The sequence below is a fragment of the Bos indicus x Bos taurus genome, chromosome 21, assembly GCF_003369695.1.
Source record: "Bos indicus x Bos taurus breed Angus x Brahman F1 hybrid chromosome 21, Bos_hybrid_MaternalHap_v2.0, whole genome shotgun sequence".
Taxonomy (NCBI): Eukaryota; Metazoa; Chordata; class Mammalia; order Artiodactyla; family Bovidae; genus Bos; species Bos indicus x Bos taurus.
The window spans coordinates 8005765-8023349 of NC_040096.1; the positions used below are offsets into that span (position 1 = coordinate 8005765).

The window sequence follows — 17585 nt, forward strand, 5'->3', positions numbered from 1 at the left end:
GGAGGGTGAGCTTAGCAACAGCACCTAGAGTTTATTGAGCACTTACTGTGTACAAGGTCTTAGGACTCCCCTATGAGTCAGCTCCATTGTTATACCCATTCTACAGATGAGGCTGCTGAAGGACAGAGAGCTTAGCCATCTTGCCCTGTACCTCCCATTTAATTTGGATCAAGCTTGATTAGATGGTTGGATGGCATCACAGACTCAATGGACATGAGTTTGAGTAAACTCTGGGAGTTGGTGATGGACAGGGAGGTCTGGCGTGCTGCAGTCCACGGGGTCGCAAAGAGTCGGACACGACTGAGCGACTGAACTGAACTGAAGCTTGATTAAGTGATGTGCACCCTAGGGTGTATTTTATTGTTCCTTTAGGGATGTTGCCATGTCTTTGGGTAACTATACTCACACCCAAGGACTTAAGACACATTTTTAATGATTAGCAGTTGTTTAGGAGTGGGGCCAGAGACAGTTTAGGTATTAAAATCTCCCTAAATCTGTATGCATTATGTGTGACTCATATACCTCCTCCCTCCATGGGCCCCTCAGGAATGACTGTCAGTACCAGAGCCACAGGCCTGTAGGTTTCTGCGTGGGAACTCTCACACAATGGCCAGAAGGTCTGAGATGAATTAAAAAAAAAAAGATTGTGGATTCCAGGCAGCAGCCACTAAGGTAATCTCTTTGTCAAGGCTGGTGTAATTTCTATAAGACTTGTTTATTTTACTCTCAGTTTGTTATCTTGACATTGCTGCCCTTGAGGAGGTTCTAGAATTATTGTGATTTAATTACAGACCAGGTATTTCACAAGATTCATTTGCTATCCCCACATTATTTTCTCATTTCTTTGGCTGTCAGTCCCTGGGTGAAGGTGGGAAGGGAGGCCTTCGGTGAGGGGAGAGAACGTGTTAGAAATGGATGCTCTGTGCAGGAGGGCGCTGAGGGTATCTGTCCCATCTGGGCAGGGGGCCTGGCAGGGGGTGGGCAGAGACAAGGCTGCCTGGGCCCCAGCCCTGATGAGCAGGGCCGGAGTATAGCCGGATGCTGGTGTTAAAGTTAGAATTCTCTGAGAGTGTAACAGACTCTCCTGCACCCCTTGTCATCTGAGATTTTTGAAACCCTGCTTGTGTTTTTTGCAAGAGCAGAGAGGGGACTAGTTAATAGTGCTGATCATCTTGTCTCTGGGGAGAATTTATATCTTAGTTTACTGGAAGACAGCTCTGGTATTAGGGCAACAAGAATGATTTTATTCCTGTCTCCCCTTCTTGCACTCTGCCTCTATTTAATTCTTGCATTGAAACCATTCCTGCTAAATTAGAACATGCCTTTGTGTTCGGGCCTTGTTTTGAAGAAGAGTTTTGAGTCTAAAGAAAATGGATAGCCTCTCATCTATCATGATTTCTGACTGTCCTAAGGGAAGGTGAGTTTGAGCGAGGCATGTTCCTTTGCAGGAAGGAGGTGGGCCTGGGAGAAGCTGTGCTGAGAGGGGAGGCATGGAAAAGGGTTGGATGTGGGGGGACTCCTACCTGAATGAGGCATAGCCATTGTTGTTCTCTTTAGAGAGGTAAAAAGTAGTATTAAGAATTAAAGTTGTGCATAACCTCCTAGAGGTTTCTGCCCTGGCTGTGAAAAGTTCAAGTATGGTGCTATCAAGCTGAAAGTGGACAGTTTAAAAACTCCACCTCTTCTGGAAGTTTGTTACCACCTCCACCCCAGTTTGGCAGTCTTTAGATAAACTGGCAGCCCCCATTTTGCCAACAAGGAAGAACCTTCGATTTTTGGTTTTTGTGATTATTTTTTAAATAGCAGGGAGGTGAGAGAGTCGGCGAGTGACTCAGCAGACCGGGAGTTTCTTTAATACCACCCTGGGCCTGTGAGCCGGCTTCCCTGGTAGCTCAGCTATAAAGAACCCGCCTGCAATACAGGAGATGCTGGTTAGATTCCTGGGGTCGGGAAGATGCCCTGGAGAGGGGCATGGCTTCAGCCCTGCTCCCACAAGCCGCTCTGCAGAGGCCCTCTGCTGATCCAGGCGGACCTGGAGCCGGTGAGGAGCAGCGCAGGAGCCCCAGAGGCAGGCCCCTGGGGGCTGGAGGCTTCGGGGCTCTTTGTCTCAGTTGTCCCTCTGTCTTGGAAAATGCAGACACAGACCCAGTGCCGGCTCCGCAGCTGCTGAGGCAGAGCCGGCTTTTTATGAATGAGGCCCGGGCGGGGGAGGGAGGGCTTGTGTTACTGCGGCAGTCGGTTGGGTAATGCGTTTCATTCATGCCCAGCCATCTAGCCCCGGCTGTATTTTAAAGGATATTGTTCATTTTTTGTCAATTCAAATTAGGTTTTTCTCCCCCCCACTCCATGCAACTGTCCATAAATTAGGACACTAAGCATGGTGTGTGCATTGATTTTTTTTATTTTTTCCTCAGTGTTTGCTCCTTTAGTTGGAGGGAATGGTAAGGGAAGTGGACTGGCAAAGGGAAGGCAAGGCTCCGTCATCCCCGGGGGCCTTGGTTACGTCTCTGTCCCCGAGCCACCCCCGCGGAGGCAGGCAGGGTTCCTGTGCCTGCCGGAGAGGGGGGCTGCCTGGGGTCTGCCCGTCCCCCGGCCGGCCCAGTCTGCTACTCCCAGTGGGCAGTGCATTATTTGTGGCCCTTGAAGCCTCATTGTTGTGGCTGCCGTTTGGCGTGAATTGGACGCTGTGTGGCAATGCGGGCCCCCTCCCTGCCCCCGCTTCCCGCTGGGAGCGGAGCCCAGAGGGCAGGCATTGTCCCCGAGGAAGCGAACCTCTGTCGAAACAGACTCCAGAGAGCGGCGGCGGGGTCACAGTGCCCCCCCAGCCCCGGCAGAGGGCTGCTGTCCTTGGAGAGGGCCTTAGGCCTGGATCAGGCCTGTAGCCCTGACCGTTGTGAGTGCAGAGAGCAAACCCCAGACCAGCTGGCCATCCATACCGCCCTCAAAATGATTCCCCAAATCAGAAGTGCCAGATGGGTGCCTCTGGGCGTGTTTGGGGGAAGGGAATTGCTCTGAGGCTTCACGGCTGTGTATATGGAAAGCGACTCTGCTGTAAAGTCGTGCTGCCGTAGAGGGTGAGCGTGCCCTCCACCAGCGTGGACCCTGAGAGCAGAGGTGTGAGGCTGGGTTTGGCCCCAGCTTTTAAATAGGGCCCTGCCCTCCCCTTTGCTAGCGGCAGCCAGATGCTTTACGACACCTGACGCCTGAAGTCACAAACTCTCCAGACGTGCCGGGTGCCTCTCTTTAGCTCTCTGTGTTTGGATGTTGTATAAATGGAATCGTCGGTAACCCTAACGTCCCTGCCCAGCACCTGTGGGGAGGCTTCCCATCCCCTTCCTTTTGCCAGCTCACTTCCCTTCTCTCTCTCTACTGGTGGTGTGGACGGCCGGTCGGCCTGGGCTTTGCTCTCTGTGCGTGGGGCGGTCAGCCCAGACAGTGCGTTGTGACATGGCTTGCAGGTCACACGACACTTTCTGGTGGCCCTGACTTCTCTCCTGTGTGGGTGTGTTGTGTCCCATCACCATGGGGACGGCCCCGCCCCAGCCTTGAATGCCACACCTGGGCTGTTTTAGGCACGTGGTGGTGATACGGGTTGGGTTTTTGTTTTGGTTTGGTTTTTACTCTGAAAGGAAAGTCTTTCACTACAGTTACACCGAAGGACGGGATGAAAAGGAATGCACTGAGGACTTGATATAAATGGCTAGTCTTGGGTCCTAATTGTGCAGTCTCTCTTTTTGGCCAGCAGCCAACATGATGTCACCATGTCCCTGTCCTGAGGATCTGAACTCGAGGCCCACTGCGTGGGCCAGCCCTGGGCGCAGCGATGGCTTCAGCTTTGAAGTTCAGCGGGGCTCCTGATTAGAAAAAAGTCAGAGCTGATCCAGGGTGTGCCTGGCAGGTTCTAAGATGACGTTCAGAGTGTTACCGCTGACAGTGGGAAGTCACTTAAGCCCACAGGCTAGGCCCTTGGAGGACTTCAGGAAGAAGAAGGGATGGGAAAGACTGCTGGAACAACTGAAAGAAGGAACAGGAGAGGGCTGCTGCAGGAGAGGGACAAAAATATTTCCAAAGCAGGTGCCTCCTTATTTAGGAGATTGAGGGATTGTAGTGGGTGACTGTGCCACTGGTGATAAAACCATTTTAGTTGAGGGAGTGCTCCCTGGAGGACCCAGGGGCTAAGTGTCAGCAGAGGCAGGGGCTGTAGCCTCTTCTTTCTGAAAGATGAATAGAAGATGGAAGAGGGCAGATAAAGCAGGACTGAGGAGTGTTTGGGGTTTGGTTTTGTTTGGCTTACAGGTGGAGGATTTTACCAGTGAGGTCAAGAGAGCCAAAACCGTCAAATTCAAGAAGTATCTCAGAGATATTTTGAGACCAGCAGCAACTTTGGGGAGCAAAGGCTTTGAACTTGGCTCCTTGAAAGACAATGTATGCAAATTCACATCGAAAGAATGCATCCCATTGTAGCCACGGTCCTGTGTGCACGTAGACACCTTCTGTACGCATTGTGTGTGTCTGGCCTCATTGAAACATAAGTTTTTTGCTTGGGTTGATTTCCCAAGTAATCAAACCTCACTTTTCAGAGTGCACAGTATTTACAATTTTGTTTTAATTGTTGATTGACAGCACTTGGCTTTCTTTAAAACAGATCATTTTTATGGCAACCCATGGCACTATTGCGAAACCTGGTGCTTCAGAATCTGTTGCCTTGTGGGGCTCTGATTTTTCCTTAAATGGCCTTGGACATCTATACATGTATCTATTTTATGCATTTGGTGTATTCTCCTGTGTGCTGGGATTGCTAATTCTGACCGTAGTCTAACTATATGTAGATAACTGTGAGTTTTTATAAATGATTTTCCATGAAGCTCAGAGGACTTTTGCGATTGCTTTTATGTTGGCGTCAGGTTGCACGTGTTTCGTGGTTGAGATTCTGTAATAGAATTCTGTCCATCCGATCCATCGAGTGTTAAACGCGTACTCATAAAATACATACTTGACTGTGAACTCCAAATGGGAAAGATGTCTTTTTAATGATTTTAGATTTCAGGTCATTGCTATTTATACTGTTACATTTTTCTTTCTCGTGTTCATGGTCTTCAGCAAATCAGGAATTTTGGGTTCATTTATCTTACAATTTTTTTTTACACATAGTTCCTTTGTTTTCTCAGACAGGAATCGTGCTGCTTGAAATGAAAAGTAAATGTAATGTGTCATGTTCTATTGGTAATTGTTTGTTTCCGCTTTAGGCTGCCACTGAACTAATGATTTTTTAATTGTACCTGGCTTGAAACACAATGAAAACTTGGTTTCCTACTGCTGCTACTTCTTTTTTTTCCCCTTAAGCTGGATTCAGTAACTTGGAGGTAATTAAAAATGTACAGATCTCGGAAATGCACTTATGTTCATGGTCATGGGCTCACCAAGTAGTGCTCATGTATAATAGCTGGATAGGAGGTAAGAACACTGAGGTGATGAGTAGCCTGTTTTATGTACTTATTACGTTACTGTTTATTTAGAGGAATGAAAAAGTCTTCCTCTGTAGTTCCAGAATGCTGTGAAATGTCTCTTTGAGGTATTATCGTGCCATTTTTGCAGGGTGATCTTCTCTTCTGAATGTTGCTCTGTGTTGCCAGTATTCCAAGGACCGGTTTGGGACTAAGACAAAGGAGTTAGGGGGCAGAAGGGAAGAAGTAAACACACGCCTTTCTTAAAGGGAAGAAATAAACATGCCTTTTCGTCTTAAAAGCAGGGTAGTAGTTGACTTGTTGATTTAGCTTGGAGACTGTGGAGGAGGAAGCGCTCCCCGCAGGGTAAGTGCTGTGGGAGGGGGGGGCATGAAGGAGAGGGTGCGGAGTGGGGGGCTGAGCAGACACAGCAAGAGTGTGAGCGGGACTGGAGTGGGGAGGGGGAGTGCTGAGAGCCTCAGAGCCGCTCAGAAGACACTCGCTAATCCGCTTGTTAGAAGATACACTGAACTGGAGAGGATAAACAAAAACGGGAGATTCTTGCGGATAAGAAATCCAGGATAATCATCCACCAGAGTTTGAAAGCATCGCCATGTTCAAGGACATTTTTCTTTTGGGGTGGTTTTGTAGTTACGATTTGCATTTAGATGCGTGATCCCAAATCCTGAGGGATTAGTGGAGTATTTAAGGTACAGGGGAATCTCATAGAGGAGCAGGTTAAATTTCACATGAAGATGCACCTGTTTAAACTTTCTGCTGACGGAGTTGGCAGGCAAATGAAAAATTAAAAGAAATTTGGATAGGTCTTGTACCCCAACCCCTTGAAAGGCTGACTTTCACTTCGGGTGGAGTGTTTCTCTTTCTTCACAGAGCCTAGGGTTCCTTGGGGATCATTTTCCCTGCAGTGTGCGCTCGTAGACCCTGTGTTTGGGCAGAGCAACACGACCAGACTTCCTAAAGGCAGGCTGCATGGTCATGTGCCTTTATGCTCATCCTCTCCAGAAGGTCTCGGTCCACTTATCTGTGTGTGTGTGAGAGAGAGAGATTGAATCAAGGCACTGTGCATCTGCCCATCCTCACCTCCACGCAGCCCTCTCATCTCTTGGTTTTCCTGTAAGTGGTGACCTGTGATAACTTCAGGAAGAAGGATTTGGTTTGCTTGTCTTGCTTAACTAACTAAACCTTTGACCATGGCCCTTAAAAGGACCTCTGAAATCCTAAAGTAGCTCTAAGTTATTACCATAAATTATTTTTTTCTTAGCTAACATAAAGGACTTAACTATCCTTGTCTTTCTGGTTGGTGGGCTTTATGACCAAAATCATTTCTAATAGTTGTGTTCGCTGTTAGGGAAGACCAACGCATCTTTGGTCCTTTGAACTAGGAAAGCACTGGCCATGCGTTTCCTGTGGCCCTTCTGGAAGGTGAATACTGGACTGAGTTTGTTAGGGGCCCTGCCTGGGGGCAGGCGCAGACGTGTGTCTGTGAGGGGCAGGAGTCCACGTGGACCCACACACGTCCCCATCCAGCCTCTGGTTCCTTATCTGTTCCTTATCTGTTTCTGTGAGAGTCTGAATCTTTCCTGAGCTTTTGATTAGCTCGTTAGGAGCACTGGGGAGGCCAGGTCAGCACAGTGACTGTGCCGAGGCCCAGCGGCCCAGGGTTGTCCCATGCGTCAGAGAAGGCGCAGGTCTGCCCTGCGCTGGGCAGCCCCCCTGGCCGCCCCTGCAGCCGGCTCCCCGCCTCCCTGGCACTCGCTCCATGCCGGATGTTCAGGGAGTGCTGCAGTTTCTGGGGTCTCTCCAAGGAGGCCCCCTCTGTGATTGTCACTCTCAGATAGTCCACGAGCACCCCGGCACAAAACGCAGCCTCTCCCCCCACCCCTGTCCTCCTCCTCCTCGCGTATTTGGGAAGTTGAGGCTCCCTGGCGAGAAAGTGGGAGGGGATGCTGGAGGAGGAGCTGGGAGCACATGAACCACGCCTGTCAGAGGTTTGCAGGTCTCTAAGACGTGAAGAGGGAAGCTGCAATGCCTTGTCCACCTGCTGAGCCCGCTTGAGGTGGCTCAGCTCCGCGTGCCGCGCCTGCGCCGTGTGCCGCGCAGATTCCGTGTGCCTTGGTGGCTCTGCGTGCTGTGCCGGCGCCACGTGCCTGGCCAACTCGGTGTGCCGCGACGGCTCCGTGTGCCGCGCCTGCGCCGTGTGCCACGCAGATTCCGTGTGTCTTGCTGGCTCTGCGTGCCGTGCCGGCGCCACGTGCCTCGCCAACTCGGTGTGCCGCGACGGCTCCGTGTGCCGCGCCTGCGCCGTGTGCCACGCAGATTCCGTGTGTCTTGCTGGCTCTGCGTGCCGTGCCGGCGCCACGTGCCTCGCCAACTCGGTGTGCCGCGACGGCTCCGTGTGCCGCGCCTGTGCCGTGTGCCACGCAGATTCCGTGTGTCTCGCTGGCTCCGTGTGCCGCGCCGGCGCTATGTGCCACGCAGATTCCGTGTGTCTCGCAGGCTCCCTGTGCCACACCGGCTCCGTGTGCCATGCCAGCTCCGTGTGCCACGCCAACTCCGTGTGCCATGCCAACTCCATGTGCCACGCAGATTCCGTGTGTCTCGCTGGCTCCGTGGGGCCGGCATAGACCCAACCCTTCTTGCAGTGCCTCTGCTGGTGTCTCCCAGCTGAAAGTTCTGCCCCTCCCTTCTCTTCCTTTTTTTTCTTCATAAGGGTTAAAAAATTTTTTTAAAATTCTGATTGAATAATAGGAACCTCTCTCTATAACTGACATGTGTAGAAATAAATATTAAATAAACACCTTCCAGCAGGTGTATTCAGCACTCCTATAGGGATTCTCTCATGATGCATTTTCAGCATTGAGGGAGGAAAAGCCAAGGATGCGTGTTGCACTGGTCTTCCTCGTGGACACGTGCTGAAAACCAGGAGCCGTCCTGTGGCTGGAAAGGCCCATTATCTGGTTTTAGTAAGAGATAGCCGAGGATGTGTGTTCACGAATAGCAGACCTCTGCACAATATTGACATGAGTGTTTGAGGGCACAGCTGACTCGAAACCAGAGGTGATAGTCACTGTCACCCAAGCTGAAAGTTCTGTAAGATCTGAGGGGGTATGGTCTGTGGGCCCTGAAGTCAGATCTGCCCCGCTCAGCCCAGGCCCACTCAGGTCGTCCCCCTGCTCCACAGGATGCTGTGTCCACTGTAGCACGGTGGGATTTTATAGATTCAAACAAGCCAGAGGTCGTTTCACATTTTTAACAGCTGCAAACATGCTAATCATCAAGCTTAGATTCTCCCAAGTATGGTGCTGAACACAGGCCACATCGTGGGTGTATTAACAGAGGAACCACATTGTGAGATGGACCTTCTCTTTGCCTGCCTGAACCATATGCCTCTAGGCAGCTTTCTGGAGACTCTCCTTGTGCGGTGTTGTCCAAGAAATGAATTGCTTGGTGCTACTGGAGGCACTTTGGCTGTGTGGAGCTTGTCAGAGTTAGGTTCCCGGCATGGTGTTGGAAGTGGTGTGCCCTCAGGCCATTCCGGCTCTGGCACCGGTGCCTCAGTTTCCCCCTCTGTAAGATGGCACAGACAGGGGTGCCCCCTCGGGGGTTTGTGAGGCTTAAGGGAGCCAGTGCCCGTGAGGACCTCACTGTGGCGCTGGGACCACAGTAGAACGCCATCCGTGGAAGCGTCAGCCATCACCACTCTTGTCGGCGTCGTCAGTTGTTAATGCATGCGCTGTCCCTGGCCTTTTTTTTTTTTTTTTTAAATTTATTTCAGCAGTAGGATTTTCTGTCAATATAAAGAAAGTCTCTATGTTTCACACAGTATATGTTCAGAGGAAACAACAGAAAGCTGTATGAAAATAGTATTTGTGAGTTTAGTCAGAATATTTGAGCCACAAGCTTTCCTGTAGATATTGTCTTGTACTTGGAAAATTCTCTTAACAGCAGCTCCAATGAACATTCCTTTTTGATGGCTGAGGTGTGACTTTTGCGTGGGAAAGAAGCTGTGACCCAAAGGTACTAAATACATGTTGTTCAGGACAGGCGTGTGACAGTCCTGGCATGGGGCAGGGTGATGCTGGGAATCCCTGCGAGGAGCATGGATCAACCCAAGGGAAAGTAACATTTGTTGGTGTAAGAGCTATTAACATTGTAAAGAATTTTAAAGTAATAATAAGGTATTGGGATGTCAGCACCAAATTAGATAACTACAACTAAAATAGCATTTCATTAATTCTGAAACCTGAAGTTGAAAGATTTCCGTTTTCCTCATCGATATGTTTCTCTCCCTCAAAAATGTTTCCAGCTGTGGGATAAACGATGAGGAATTGTTTCATTTTGAGTTTTAATGCTGCCAATGCAGCAGCTTTTCATTGAAAGAAGAGTTGCTATAGGAATGATTATTTAGCCCCCCTCCCCACCCCCCCCGACGCTGGGACTCCTGCGTGTACCTGTGTCCCCAACAACACATGGGAACTTAAAAAGCGGATCCATCTGCTGAGAATGCTAATTGACCATTATGGGTTTGGTGCTGGAGTCAGGATAATGACCGTGACATGACCTTCACCTTAAGTCTGGGCAGGGGTAGGGCAAGTGTGGGCTTGAGAGATTTCTATCAGACAACTGAAATTAGGGGCTTTTAAGATGCACACCTAACCGGAGCATGCCGGGCCATGCAAGTGCTAGGTGAGGAGGCTGTGGGGTTGCAGTGGTGTGGATAGTGGAAATTGGAGCAGGATACGAGGCCCAGGGTTCTGGCTCAGTTTGACCTTTGACCTTCCACGAGGCCAGGACGCTGACTCTCCAAGGCATGTCCTGGGCTAGAGTCAGCCTTAGGCAGCACTGGGATTCAGGCGTTGGCCAATGGTCCTTCAGGGTGCTGGGAGGCTTACGGACCTCCTGTTGTAAACTTGGATTAGCCTTTCCCAAGAGCAACTGAGATTGCACTCCACCAGCTCAGGGTCAGGAGCTGGAAGGGATGGCTTATCCTCTGGTAGACCTGGGATAGTAGCCATCAGCGTGAGCTCCGTGCCTCCCGGGTCCTGCCGGCTCCAGAGGCTCGCATGGCGCCAAGGCCCAGGGCGTCGGATGCACTGCCTGCCCCAGACAAGAGCCGTGAACCACCGCAGTGAACCGGCAGTGACTGAGGCTCTTTCTTCTTCACTTTTTCCTCCATTCTGTGTTTTTATAACTCTGCTGCGTGGACACGAGATTGTAAACCCCGTGCATGTAGTCTCAGAGTAGCTGGATTCAACCCCAGGGAAGGCTCAGTTGTGTTTTGAGGAATGCTTAAAACAAATGTGGGTCAGTTCCCTTTTCCCATGTTAAGAACTGAATAAGGGCCCTGCCCTGACCGCGAGGCATGTCCACACAGTCCTTGGGGAGTGCCTGCAGTGGACATGACTGCTTTGGAGAGAAGTGCTTCCAGTGGGTTTCCCACCCTCCGTCTTGGTTGCTGAGATTGTGTTCTCCGTGTTGGGTTTGTTCATGCAGTGAGGACCCACTTCCCCTGCTGTGGGGTCTTCCCCCACTGTGGGGTCTAGGCGGGAGAAGGACCCAGACATCCAGGACTGACACGGAGCTTGGCTTGAGCTCCTTCAGGGAGCTCCACTCTGAGGGGGGCCCACACAGGTCCTCACTTTGTGGATTTGGGGTGAACTAAGCAGAGTAGTCATTGGAGAAGGAAATGGCAACCCACTCCATTGTTCTTGCCTGGAGAATCCCATGGACAGAGGAGCCTGGTGGGCTGCAGTCCATGGGGTCGCACAGAGTCGGACACGACTGAAGCGACTTAGCAGCAGCAGCAAGCAGAGTGGTCAGGGGAGATCATGAAAGTCATGTTTATGGTTTGAGTGAAGGCCCACCTTGGGAGATGGGCCCAGGGTATCAAACCTTATGGTGAAAGGTGTAGGGGGAAGGGGGAAGTTTTCCCCTTGCATCTCAGAGTAACCTGACCAGCTCCCTGCCCTCTGCTTTCTCGTGGGCAGTGGCTGTGCTGTTTGCTTAGTATCTGTAGTATATCAACCCAGTGTATTAGAGCCTGCTGCTACTGCTGCTAAGTCGCTTCAGTCGTGTCCGACCCTGTGTGACCCCATAGACGGCAGCCCACCAGGCTCCCCTGTCCTTGGGATTCTCCAGGCAAGAACACTGGAGTGGGTTGCCATTTCCTTCTCCAATGCATGAAAGTGAAAAGTGAAAGTGAAGTCGCTCAGTCGTGTCCGACTCCTAGCGACCCCATGGACTGCAGCCCACCAGGCTCCTCCGTCCATGGGGTTTTCCAGGCAAGAGTACTGGAGTTGGGTGCCATCGCCTTCTCCAGTATTAGAGCCTAACTATTGTCAAATTACTGCACAGTGAAGCTAGTACTGACAGACGTTAGACAAGACTCCCAACCTCACCCTTAAAGCAACACTCTGCCATTTAAAGGTGAAAAGTTAAAATATCTTGTTTCAGCCTTTTAGAATAAGTTAACGTGGAGAAGAGCGATACTTGTCAAGCGTTTATGTATGTGTGTGGCCACCCCTTTATATCATATTTAGAAGTGAGCAACTCTCTTGTAAACCAAAGAATCCAAATGGTCTTCTCAAGTTTGAGTCAAGGTTCGGCAAACTGGAGCCCACGCGGCCAAAGCTAGCCCTCCATGCCTGTTTGGTAAGTGAGTGTTCTTGGGCCACGGTTGCACTCCTTTGCTTAGCTCTGCAGTGCTTTCTTGCTATGATGGCCGTGCCAAGTAGTTGCCACACAAACAGCACGAGTTTCAAATCTCTTTTCAGAAAAAGTTTGCTGGACATCAGTGTGTTTGGTAGAGGAATAACTAATCTCTCCCTGAACACCTCCGTGTCCAAGAACCTCATCATCTAATGAGGCAACTTATTTCATGTTCAGACAGCTTAGGAGTGCAAGAAGATTCTTCTTTTTAGAAACAGACAAAACCCTACTTCCTTCTAACTTGCTTCCTTTCATTGGTTCTATTTGTATCTTATGAGCCATAAAAAATAAGTCAAATATCCCTTCAAAATAATGGCCCTTTTGAATATGTGAGGACAGCTCTTCTGTACCATCTGAATATTTCCTTCTCCAGATTAAACATTTCTTGTTCCTTTCAGTTCAGTCACTCAGTCGTGTCCAACTCTTTGCGACCCCATGAACCGCAGCACACCAGGCCTCCCTGTCCATCACCAACTCCCGGAGCGGAGTTCACTCAGACTCACGTCCATCGAGTTGGTGATACCATCCAGCCATCTCATCCTCCGTCGTCCCCTTCTCCTCCTGCCCCCAATCCCTCCCAGCATCAGAGTCTTTTCCAATGAGTCAACTCTTCACATGAGGTGGCCAAAGTACTGGAGTTTCAGCTTTAGCATCAGTCCTTCCAATGAGCAGCCAGAACTGATCTCTTTTAGAATGGACTGGTTGGATCTCCTTACAGTCCAAGGGACTCTCAAGAGTCTTCTCCAACACCACAGGTCAAAAGTATCAGTTCTTAGGCGCTCAGCTTTCTTCACAGTTCAACTCTCACATCCATACATGACTACTGGAAAAACCATAGCCTTGACTAGACAGACCTTTGTTGGCAAAGTAATGTCTCTGCTTTTGAATATGCCATCTAGGTTGGTCATAACTTTCCTTCCAAGGAGTAAGCATCTTTTAATTTCATGGCTGCAGTCACAATATGCAGTGATTTTGGAGCCCCCAAAATAAAGTCTAACACTGTTCCCACTGTTTCCCCATCTATTTGCCATGAAGTATGGGACCAGATGCCTGTTCTTTATTCCAGAGTTTTTAAGTTTCCTTTTGATAAATTCTAGTTTAACAACCCTCTGAGCCATGCCCCTGAGAAATTAAAATACCATCTTTGATGGTCACAGCCAGTAGAAATCAGACCCAGACTGTTGACTAGCCTTGGTTTGGATGCCATGGCCCCTGGGATGCAGCTGAAGTCTGTTATTGTCTTGGAGCTCGTTGACATGGGTCAGCAAAGCACCGTGGACTCTCTGACCCTTTCAGCTGTTAGCCACATCACTGATGTATTATGCTTAGTGGTGGTCTACGTTGATGTTATTTTTTATAAAGCTTTTTTAAACCTTGTTGTATAACATTTGGACCCCCTTTCCAACGTGATCTTTTTATATCCAATTTTATCTAACTTGCTTGCCCCTGCTGTCAACTTTATCTTTGAATTTCATACATATGTTGTCTAGGCTTCTCCTTGAGGCCTTGTCCTTGGGCTCACCAGTGGATCATCCCCTTGGGCTTGACTCCAGGCAAGCTGCCTTCACAAGGATCATGAAATGTACTATTGTTGGCAAGCGACCATCAGCCCATTATCATAAGTCCACGGACCCACTTCCTTTGTTTTATGCTGTTTCTAATCTTCAGCTGGAAAGCAGTGGTTTAAGTGGCTTTGCTGGCCGTTCTGGTGAATTAGGAGTTCCTTTTCAGATGTCCTCATCATCCTCTTTGACTTGATCAAGGGTTCCTACCCGGGGCTTTGGGAGTTCTGACTTAACTGACGTATGCTGCCTGGCAGGCTGCAGTCCATGGACTCGCGAGAGTCGGACACGACTTAGTGACCAGACTGCCGCCACCTTTCTGTGTTAATCCTGCCTCTCTGTGCTCTGTGGTTTGCTGCTTTAATGCATTGAGGCCTTGCTGACCCTAGAGAGACTGCCCCTCCCAGAACCAGCTGGTACCTCAGACAGTAGGTAAGCACTCCTTTCACATGTGAGCTAAGCAGCCCAGAGCCCGGGCACCCACCCTCCACCTCCTGTCTGGGGCTCTCACACTCAGCCCGTTCTCACCCCGGGTACCAGACAAGTAGACTCAGCCCTGCCCCTAGAGCCCTCTCTAGTATTCAGCTCCAGCTGACCCCCAGCCTGCTTACCTGCCTCACCCATGCCTTCCTGCAGACGCTACCGTGAAAGCTCGTGGTCATGCTCCCCTCTGCCGCCTGCTGTCCCGAGACTTCCCTGTGGGGCTCTGAGCGGCGGAGTGTAACACTCCTCTCGAGAACCGGGGCCACAAACTGCCTTTTCAGTGGCAGTCGTCTCCTGATCTGCTGGTCTCACCATACCTGAAGAACAAGAAATGCACCACTATAAAACAAGTTGACATTGCCTTATGCCGGGAAGTGGATGAAAACGAGGGCAATTTCCTCGATGCAGAGTGGGCCCTCGGTTTCTTACGTCTGCGCTCTGAGACTTGACAGAAGGTGGGAGGCGCCTGGGTCCTGAAATTTCCTCCTCTGGTGAATTAGGTTGGAGATAACCCCACGCAGCTTCATCATTATGACTCAATATGTTGGAAAGCACCATGAGTTTTGATAACCTAGCTCCATCCAGTGGGAAAAAGGCCCGTAACAGACTCTGGTCTGCCGTAGATGAGACTTTTTACTTCTAATGCTGAAGCCCAGGCAAATGTGAAGGCATCTCTCCAGTGTTTTTGTCAGTCATGAGATAAGTGAAGTCAGCGTGATGCTGAGTAAACTGGAGTCTGCTGCTTGAGCCTCATCACAAATGAAGCGCATGATTGTGGACTGTGCGCCTCACTAGGTCCTGTCGAGAAACCAAGATTAAACTTTAAAATACATTTTAGTTTAAGTTACTGGCATGAATGATGAATCCCCTCAGAAGAGCACTTTACCATGCAGCTGAAGGTCCTTCTTCTGCCCCGATGTTGCATTGATTGCTATAGCTTTATATGGTTTGTTTACATGGTTTGAAAAAAAATACAATAATATATAAGCTCTCCAGATGGCTTTCAGAGGCTTTATTAGTATGTTGGCAAATTGGAACTCCATTTCATCTAAATTGGGAGACTGAAAGAGGTGAGTAGGAGAAAGACCATTAAAATAGGAGAAGAAATCTCTTTGTGTCAAATGTCACTGACTCAGATTGGAAGAGTGGCCAGTCTGAATTACTGGTAATAGAAAGACGGTTTTCAAAATTCCTTAGTGGAAATACACCGAGGACTTCCCTGGTGGCTCAGTCGGTAAAGAATCCTCCTGCTTTGTAGGAAACCCAGATTTGATCCCTGGGTTGGGAAGCTTCTTTGGAGAAGGAAATGGCAACCCTCTCCAGTATTCTTGCCTGGAGAATCCCGTGGACAGAGGAGCCTGGGGGTTTCTAGTCCATGGGGTCTCAGGACTCAACTTAGCGACTGAACCACCCCCGCCACAGTGGACATATCCAGCTGGTAAATAAGGCATTCTGTCTGAGGGGCTTCCTTGTACCTGTGGGGAAAATCAAACTTAAATTCTGAAAGGGAATCATAATGCTGTATGTTTCTAAACACAAGTCGAGCAGCACTTATAAAGTAATGAGTTTGGTTCTTTAGTTCACCTTTTCCTAACCAGGAAGAGTACTCATAATTAGCAGAAAAATATAGGTGCTCACTTCAACTCTGTTTAATTCTGAAGGAGTATGAAGTTTTGAGACATAAAAACAGGACTATTTTGAAACTTTCAGCTTATTACAATTTAAAATCATGGGTGACATTTCATAGAAAGCTTACAAGTAATCCCCTGCATAAAATTACATGGTTGGCATTTTAGAGCAGATGGTGAAAGGAGAGCTTCCTGGGTGAGGTCAAAGGCAGAGGAAAGCCTGGGGAACAGTGGGCATTGTTCTGAATGGGCACTGCCCCTTTTCCTGTGCTCAGAGCCTCTTCCTTTCCTGAAGGAATCACTGCGGTGGAGTTGCTGAATAGATGAGGAGGGGGCATCGTACCCACCCTTCTGCAGCAGAGAGAGGCCGGCCTGTGAAAGCAGGCCTTTGTGTGCGCTGGGCTGGGCCCCTGCAAACAGGGCACAGTCCGGCTATTGTTTGTTTGGGGAAAGCCACGGCATCCTATTGCAATTATTTATGGAAGAAAAGATGTGATGTTTTTGGAAGGGGTTGGGTGTCAGGGGGAGGGAGGCTCACCTCTTGGGCCGTCTACTCCCGCTTTCTCAGTGGGTGGAGAGAATGGTCTGTGGCCCTGGTGTCAGGGTGTGTTTGGGGGCAGCGACGGTCACAGCATCCCCGGCTTTGATCCCAGCATTGGGAGGGAACTTTGCCTTCCCCAGGCGAGGCTGCTGGGAGGCAGCTGTGTCCTCTGGGCCGCCAGTCCCTCTGACCTTTCGGTGCTTTCCTGTGCCGCTGCCCACACTGCCCCGCCCTGGCTGAGGTCCTCACTCGGCGTCGGTGGGAGTGAGCGCGTGTCTGCCGCATCCCCTCGCCCTCGGCGTGCCCCCTGCAGCCGGCCACCCCCCTTCTCCTGCCTGTGAGCGGGGGCGTCGCGTGAAGCACTGTCTGAGCCCCCAGCCCACATTTGCAGTCCTCTCCGACTAGACTTCGTGCCCGGACAGTTACAGCCCTCGTGCCTGAGTGCACTTCATGTCCCTGAAACATCTGCCTCTCCCTTCTCTCCGTCATCACGCCCGTCTCCCCCTGAGGCTTCCCGGGTGGCCCTCGTCAGGGTCTGTCATCCACTTTCCCTGACCCTCTGTGACACGAGACCTCGCCCTCCTCAGGGCTCTCCCTGAAATTCCCAAGCTGACGGGTGCCTTGCCCACAGCAGGCCATCAGGACTGTCTGTGACTGTCTCACTGTGCGTTTTCCATTACAGAATCCCCACCCCTCATTCTGCATGTGTGTGCAGGCTCTCTTTGCAAGGGCTTCCCTGGTGGCTCAGGTGGTAAAGAATCTGCCTGCAATGTGGGAGACCCAGGTTCAATCCCTGGGTCAGGAAGAGCCCCTGGAGGAGGGCATGGCAGCCCACTCCAGTATTCTTGCCTGGAGAATCCCATGGACAGAGGAGTCTGATGGGCTGCAGCCCGCAGGGTCGCAGAGCATCGGACAGGACTAAGCGACTGACACTGCTGCTACGCCTCCGTTTTCAAAGACCCTGTGGTTTGGAAGCACCTGGGCGTATGGAGTGTGGTAGAAAGAACGGACAGCGATCCCAGCCAGCGGGCCTCTCCCGGCAGCCCAGCCTCCATGACTTGCCTTGGGTTTCTGGGGCAGCTGAAGGCTGGGTCCTGTGAACCTTACTCATGTGACACATGGACCCCTCCTTGGTTCGTGGGTGTGGAGAGCAGACACTGGGGACTCACTCTGTGCCTCCTTGGGCCTTTTTTCCCCA

At 50.3% G+C, this 17585-nt stretch overlaps 1 protein-coding gene across 2 annotated transcripts in view; it reads left to right on the plus strand.

Moving 5' to 3' along the window:
- The window catches only part of IGF1R (insulin like growth factor 1 receptor), a 304861-nt gene that overhangs the window by 148769 nt on the left and 138507 nt on the right, over positions 1-17585 (plus strand). The window lies entirely within an intron of this gene.